This window comes from Haliotis rubra, unplaced genomic scaffold (assembly GCF_003918875.1).
Source record: "Haliotis rubra isolate DU_JTF1 unplaced genomic scaffold, ASM391887v1 Scf97, whole genome shotgun sequence".
Taxonomy (NCBI): Eukaryota; Metazoa; Mollusca; class Gastropoda; order Lepetellida; family Haliotidae; genus Haliotis; species Haliotis rubra.
In genome coordinates, this window is record NW_025767712.1 from 1,662,074 (window position 1) to 1,670,118 (window position 8,045).

At 37.7% G+C, this 8,045-nt stretch overlaps 1 long non-coding RNA gene across 1 annotated transcript; it reads left to right on the plus strand.

The window, feature by feature from the left end:
• The first annotated feature begins 4,951 nt into the window (after window positions 1-4,951).
• On the plus strand, window positions 4,952-6,698 carry LOC124265254. Its single transcript, XR_006895396.1, has 3 exons — window positions 4,952-5,066; window positions 5,205-5,237; window positions 6,257-6,698. It is a non-coding gene; the product is annotated as an uncharacterized LOC124265254 (long non-coding RNA).
• Window positions 6,699-8,045: the final 1,347 nt, after the last annotated feature.

Below are 8,045 nucleotides of genomic sequence, written 5' to 3' on the forward strand. Positions count from 1 at the left end.
AAGCTACGATTATTGCCAGGGTAAAACACTGCACTGTTTACAGAGATTTGTCTAATTAACTGATGATTAAGTATCACTTAATTGATATTGCAGAGAGTGAACCCACAAAAGACCAAGATGAGCCTGGTAAGTGATTTGTAAACCGAAAAAGCCTTAACCATTTCTTTTCAGAGAACAGTTTAGTGCCTCACACAAAAACAGAAAAAGATCTTGGAATGTTTTTGCATGATTCTACAAACACATTACCCATTCTATCAACCACAGTATGTTTTGTTGTTTTTCTTTAACCTCTCCAGTAAATTATATATTGCCAGATGGGATTGGATATTCAGTGGGAACTCAGATGCCCTTAAATATTCAATCCAGCTTGTGTATGTGTGATGCTTTGGTGATTTATGTACCCTTATTAAAGTAATAACATTTGACATGTATGTATATGTGGCTCTTTTAAGTACATGTTCAGTTCTAATTATTCTACAGACGTGGCGACTGATATATAATCTTTTCCTATAGATGATAACTCTATTCTTTGATTTCATTACTGATTCTTTTACTACTACCAAGTATATCACCACTTTTCCTCATGTCTGTGCTGTAACAAGTATAAACAGACATGTTGTTAATCCAGAAAATCAACATTTCAACTGCTGTAACTGTATAAATCTCTAAAGGTTTACAGTAGTTCTAACACAAAGTAAAAAATGACTTCCTGGAAGATGTCACTAACATTAACATGAAAAATACATTTACGGTATTTGCACAATTTTGTCAACCTCAGACAAAATATTGATAGATAGTTTCACTACCAAAACATTGATAAGATTGTCCTATGAATGCAAAACTCAGGCGTCTCCACAAACTCTATGTAGACTTAAAGATCACTTCAGCGGTTTGCTGCTTTGCAAAAAATCTCAGTTCATAAATTTTGGATCTGAGGGCATGAACAGGTCTGACAATATAGTTTTAAAGTTTAAAGTTTTAGAGTTCTTTATTGCTCAAATCCTTGAATAACAGCTCTATTTGTCTTCTTTGAAGATGAATAACATCACAAGTATAGGGAGTACAAGGAGACGAAAGAGAATTTCAACACACTTCCTCAACACAGTTTCCATTTGATTTATGTTGATTACTACTTTTTGGGGAAGTCCTCTTTTAACATTACAACATGTCACAAAAATGTTTTGGGGAAACATTTCAAATAATTATTAGTCCAATATCAAACTTTGAACTGCTCTCTCGACTACTGACATGTCCATGTTTCCCTGTCAGCTGTGGAAGAGACACAAGTTGAGGCCAATGATGTTGCTCCTGAGTTCCGACAAGAGGGAACAGGTTAGAGAGTATAACCCTGCACTACTGACCCTTGTAAACCCCATACATAACCCTGCTTGTGCCCATAGTGCTACTGTAACTAGACACCTACCACTGCCACATTCACATTATCATGACCCTTTATACTCTCTGTCTCATTAAAATCAGATGTCTTACGAATATGCATGAAGATCTGAAGACACCTTGTAGGAGGTCATGCTAGAAGGATCTTAAACGAACTTTGATCGTCGAGTGTTCATGAAGGATGGGTAGCTTCTTGAGCTAATCAGGTGTCAGCTTTCTATCTCAGTAAAATCATATGTCTTATGAATATGCATGAAGATCTGAAGACACCTTCATAGGAGGTCATGCTAGGTGGCCCTTAAGCAAACTTTGACCGTCCAGTGTTCATGAAAGATTTGTGGCTTCTAGAGCCAATCAGGTGTCAGCTTTCTGCAATGATTCAACTTCATTTCTTTCCCACTTTAGTTACATATATCCCTTTTCCTTTTTCACCTAAATATATCCAGCATCATGCATATCCCACAAAATGTTCGCCATATTGGACAACTTTGCATTTCTAATATATATATGCTTTAATGTCTCATTTGCATAACTGCTTATATGCCCCATAATTGAGCATTCCACTAGTATTATACGTCCCTCCTGCTACAAGAAGTGCTTTACATATTATATACAGACCTGAGTGATACTTAAAGTTTACTTAAAACCTTAGTTAACTTTACATAGCATTAATACTACTGACTTTGTAGACATTCCTGAAGGAAATGTTCCCTAGTACCCACTAAAATCTTTAACTCTGCTTCAATTCCTGTCTGCTTGAAAATATCGGGATGAATAGTACTCTGGATGTTTGTGTCATCGTATACAAACACCAGGGAGGACTGCTCATGCTGTCAATCATTGGTTTGCCTGGTCCAGTTACAATGGGTTTATAGATAGAATATTGCTGATAGACCCAATCCCAACCATACTGAAACACCTGCTTAAGTGGGATTTGGTGTAGAAAAATGGCCTGTTTAGACCTCCCTGCATCCTTGCTTGCATGTTTTTCCTCACCAAGTTTGAACCTTAACCTCCACATGCCCAGCTTTTTAACAATTAACTTTAATCTGATTCAGAACACTTTAATGCCACTGTGTAATGTCATTCTGGCATGTTTTCACTTCAATAATTGTTCTCATTGTTTGTTTGTCCTTTGTAACCACATTGTCAAGAAATGAGAAGTTGGCCTTGACCTGAGCAAGTCAAACTGGCAGAAATAAACTAATGTTTTTTGTAATGATGAAATGGTAAATATAGTAATATAGCTGACTGGAGCAGAATGTAGTTTTAATGGCTGTTTTACAGAGGAAGAGTCTGGAGAGACTAAACAAGAGACTAGCGAAGACAACGCAGAAGGTATAAAAAGAATCTTGTTCATTGAGAGCATAGGTTGAACATATATATATCTTAGAGTAAACCTTCATATCATAGAGACCAAGGTGGGACAATGCAGCTTTTAGTGTCGTCCTAAACACACATTGTATTGACAGTAGCAGATGACCTCACCTGGGTGAACGCTACCAAATCAGCTGTAGTTCATTTCCCAATGAAGCATGTCACATCATTTGAGGGGTACCGAACTACATTTGATGAATCCCAAATTTCTAAAACTAATTTTCCATTGAGACCTATAAGATAGATTATGTGGACATTTGTATATGAAGGATCATCAAAATGATCTATAATCCTTCAATAAGATCAGTTTCTGTATAATCTCAAAGTGTCCAAGTCTATCTAATCATTACGGAATCTCAGCTAGTAGTCCACCCTCCTCAGTTTTCATTTTTGTCTGGAAATAGCCAAGACCAATTTGCACAAGGTTCATTTCGACTATAAATCCATTAATATGAAACTAAAACAAAGCAAATTACATTCATGACCAAAAATCAGTCAATGCAAAGTTACTTATTATAAGTGCAGGAGATGGTGATGTCCCTTCATAAAATGGCGTTCTTGTAGTGAGTGAGTTCCCTGTATTTAACATAACAGAATTGAAATATAGTATATCATCCAGGAGTATTGGTAATGATAGATCTTAGAATTCCCATTAATAAGTCAGTTGCCTTTTGATATTTGTCGGTTTACTACTTCGGGAGATGTGTTGGGGAAACTAAAACTTGACCCTTTAAATATTTTTAGAGAAAAAAAGATGGCTTGGTACACTGGACGGGAAATAAGTTAAAATTCTCTATTCTTCAGGAATGTTTAAAAATGTATATACCCCGGTACTCTCTTTATGTCAACATCATGAATTCTACATTTGGGATGCATATTTTTGTAATTTATGTGGGACTTTCAGGCTCTTACGTAATAAATGTAAAATATTCCTGATGTTTATGGTCAGCAGATCTGCAAACCAAATTATCAATAGTAAATGCCCTCCCTGTTTCTTTCACCTTGTGGTACTGTCAAAAGCTCAAAAGTGGCTCAAAAGCGGACCGATGAATTGCAATCTAACTCAAAAACTAATAAACATAACATACTCAATGAAATGCTGATCATAATCAAAACATCATACCCACTCTGTGAGGTTTTTGCAGAATTTTTGTCCTAAAAATAAAAAAGTTGTTTAACAAACTATCATTAAAATATTGACACAGTTCACTGTTTGTTACGAGGGAGGAGCGCAGAGAAGCACGTTCACAGACAAAGTTATTTATTCATTAACCTGTGCTGTGCCGTCTCCATCCGTTCTCGAACACCTGGCTGTCCCTTTCTCTGCGCTCCTCCCTCGTAACAAATTGTGAACTGTGTCAATAGTTTAATGATAGATTGTTAAACAACTTTTTTATTTTTAGGACAAAAATTCTGCAAAAACCTCACAGAGTGGGTATGATGTTTTGATTATGATCAGTGTTTTATTGAGTATTTTATGATTATTAGTTTTCGAGTTAGATTGCAATTCATCGGTCCGCTTTTGAGCCAAACGGACTATAGAAACTAACTGTTTGAAGGATAACAGGTGTTTGTCTTTGTAACATGTTCTTCCAACTCTCAAGCTTTGCACAGAATAGATGCCTCTGTATCCATCTATGTCATAAGAGCCAACTGCGAAGTGTTGGGTGTCTGTACAGTGTCAGATCTTGGTGTACCTCACCACCATGGATTGTTGAATATGCTACTTGTCTGGTTAACACTTAGTTAGAAGTGTTTATAGTTCATTCTAAGATAACTGGAATAGTGATGATTAACGATGATTCAGCAATACAACATTCACTTACATTGTTGCACAGTTTACTCACAACACTGGTGTATTTCTATGTTGATGATGCCAGTCCACCTCTCCTAATATGGGGGCGGTGGGGTAGCCTAGTGGTTAAAGCGTTGGCTCGTCACGCCGAAAACACGGGTTCGATTCCCCACATGGGCTCAATGTGTGAAGCCCATTTCTGGTGTCCCCCGCCGTGATATTGCTGGAATATTGCTAAAAGTGGCGTAAAATTAAACTCAGTCAGTCTCCTAATATGGGGAAGATGTTTGATGTGAAATTGTGTTGTTTATGTTTCCATGTCAGTCACTTGTAATATCTGTGTACATGTGCTAAAGTTGAAGCAGTTGAGATTGATGTTTGGACATCAGGTCAGAGAAGAAGGAGGAAGAGGCTAAACAGGAGGAAGATACAAAGGAGGAAGATGCAAAGAAAGATGATGAAACCAAAACTGAGCAGAAGGAAGAGACTAAACCTGAAGGTAAATGAAGTTCACACTGATCTAGATGTTATTTATGTATGTAAATGTTTTTAGTACATTGTACTTTGTTGTTACTCATTTATCATGCTATTGGTGTCAGCCACTGATCTGATGATTTCTTTATCTTCACATGTGCAGAGCAACAAGCATCCACATAGGCAAACCTGCGAGGTAACTACAAATTTTATTTACTTTTGAACTGCTTGTGTATCTGAATCATATGTCTGTGTGATTATTAGGACTGCAAATTCAAGGATCAAGGATTCATCATCTTGCAAACTATGCGAAGATTTGCCTTCCATAAACCTGCTTGAGAACATCAAGCAAAATCAGTCAGGATTCTGAAGTAGAATATAACATTAAACATTCACTCCTTCAGTCTTCCCAAGGTTTGCCAAGGTCCAGTTATCTCCTATCCTTGCCTGTGGCAGGCAGATATATCATAGGACCTCCTGTTTATTTAGAGTCAGTCGCCTGGTGTGTCAATTGGTAGTCTTTATCGTTATACTGTAAAAAATATTTGTATTTGGAGGGCCAGTTCTTTTCATCACGAGAAGGCTCTACTTGTCAATAGATTCATAGATTTCCTTTGATCAACGTAGATTCTGGTTTCATGAGATTTATCCATATTATCCTTTGGCTGTGAGGGCTCTCTTTAAGATTTGAGTTCTGCAAACAGTGAATGAACAGTATTCATAGTGTTGATTCTGTATGGAGGGTAGAACACGTCCTGAGCACCACTTTGTTAGTTGCGAAACCTGTGGGATTCAAGGTTGGACTACCTAGCATCCCATGCTGGTTGTTAGTTGATTGCATCCCCACATACCCTAGTGGACCATTGATTGCCCATTGTATAAATCACTTGACTGACTCAGTTATTTACAGACCTCATCTTACTGATGGAATATTGCTGATTGTGGTTTTAAATAGACTGACTGACTGACTGAGTTTGGTGTTACGCCGCTTTTAGCAATATTCCAGCAACATCACGGCGGGGGACACCAGAAATGGGCTTCACACATTGTACCCATGTGGGGATTCGAACCCGGGTCTTCGGCGTGACGAACCAACGCTTTAACCACTAGGCTACCCCACCGCCCCGGTTTTAAATAGAAAGCACAGGTCTCTGACAGTATTCATGTGTATCCTAGTATCTGTCATTTCACATGATTTGGTTATTTCTGTTTCAGATTCAAGATTTGGTCATCAACAGTCACACAAGAATTTATCCACATCATTTTTCATGCAAAGAAGTCCATTGGAAGAAGCACAACAAAACTAAAACAGCAGAACGTTTACTTGTTTACTGCTGTGTGTAAAAATGTGTATAGTTTGCAACTGTATTTTCACTCACAGTCAACTCATTCCTAAGACTTAAATATCTATGAAAGTTGTGATATTTAAGTCAATGTTCTGCCATAAAACTGCAGTGGTATTAATTATTTATGAACTTTGAAATCTGGCCATGTGCTGATGAATCCTGTTTACTCTGTTAATGACTAGGCCAGAAAAGTGTTTATTTACCCATGTATCCTAACATATGTTTGTGATATCTGTGATGTTTACAATAATTGTTATACTTTCTATTTATTTAAAATATGGAAAAATGTTTTAATAAATATGACCTTGTCACTAAGCTTATTTTTCCTTATCCTGACTCATGCTACTTGCTTGTCTTCTTCTTCTTGCGAACACAGTGGAACACTTGTATCTCCCAATTGAAGTTCCCTTCAATGTAAAATCACTAATTAGTACTCACCACGAGTTATCTGTCCCCTCGTAAGCGCGGGAACGAGGGCGCCACCTCCTGCCATGTGCCTCACTCTCTCCTTCTTCGCCCAGTGAGCAGGACGTGAGAGCGCCTGTGTCTCCCTACACACTATATCCTTTATTATCCCCCGCAACGCGTTTTGCGGGGGGTATTAAAATGGACTCCGTCCGTCCGTCTGTCCATCCGTCCGTGCACTTTTGTCTTTTCCGGAACAGAACTCTAAAACCGTTCACTATTTCTTCACCAAACTTGGCACATAGATAGATCTGGTGGTGTACTGGTGCCTTTTGGTATTTTTGGAATTCTAAATAAAATATTTTTGGCGTTTCCATGGCAACAAGTTTGACTTAGACTGAAATTGGTGGTTGTGCTTTTTTTCCAGAGCAGAACTCTTAAACCGTTCACTATTTCTTCACGAAACTTAGCACATAGATTGGTCTGGTGGTGTACTCGTGCCTTTTGGTAGTTTTGGAATTCTGAATAAGATATTGTTGGCGTTTCCATGGCAACAAGTTTGACTTAGACTGAAATTGGTGGTAGTGCTCTTTTCCGGAGCAGAACTCAAAAACTGTTCAATGTTTCTTCACCAAACTTGGGACATACATATATCTGGTGGTGTACTGGTGCCTTTTGGTAGTTTGGGAATTCTGAATAAAATATTTTGGCGTTTCCATGGCAACAAGTTTGACTTAGCTTGAAATTGTGGTTGTGCTTTTTTCCGGAGCTGAACTCTAAAACTGTTCACTATTTCTTCACCATTCACCAAACTTGGCACATAGATAGATCTGGTGGTGTACTGGTGCCTTTTGGTAGTTTTGGAATTCTGAATAAAATATGTTTGGCGTTTCCATGGCAACAAGTTTGACTTAGACTGAAAATGGTGGTTGTGCTCCTTTTTGGAGCAGAACTTTAAAAACCTTTCAATACTCTCCTTCCACTTTTCTATATACACACCTAAATATTACACATAATCATAACTCGTAGACATAATCATGAAGAGTATTTTGCCATTGCGGGGGATATTGATGACTTTGTCTTCTTGTTTATATTTAGTTGTTTACCTCTATAATCTTCTATAGAGGTGTAACTAGTATCCTTATACAACATGCATTGATATTATTCGTGTTTCTGCTGCTTTAATCACGGTCCGCCGTGTTTGCTGAGTAGATTGCGTTAATGAAAATCTGCACTGTTTGTAAATTACGTTT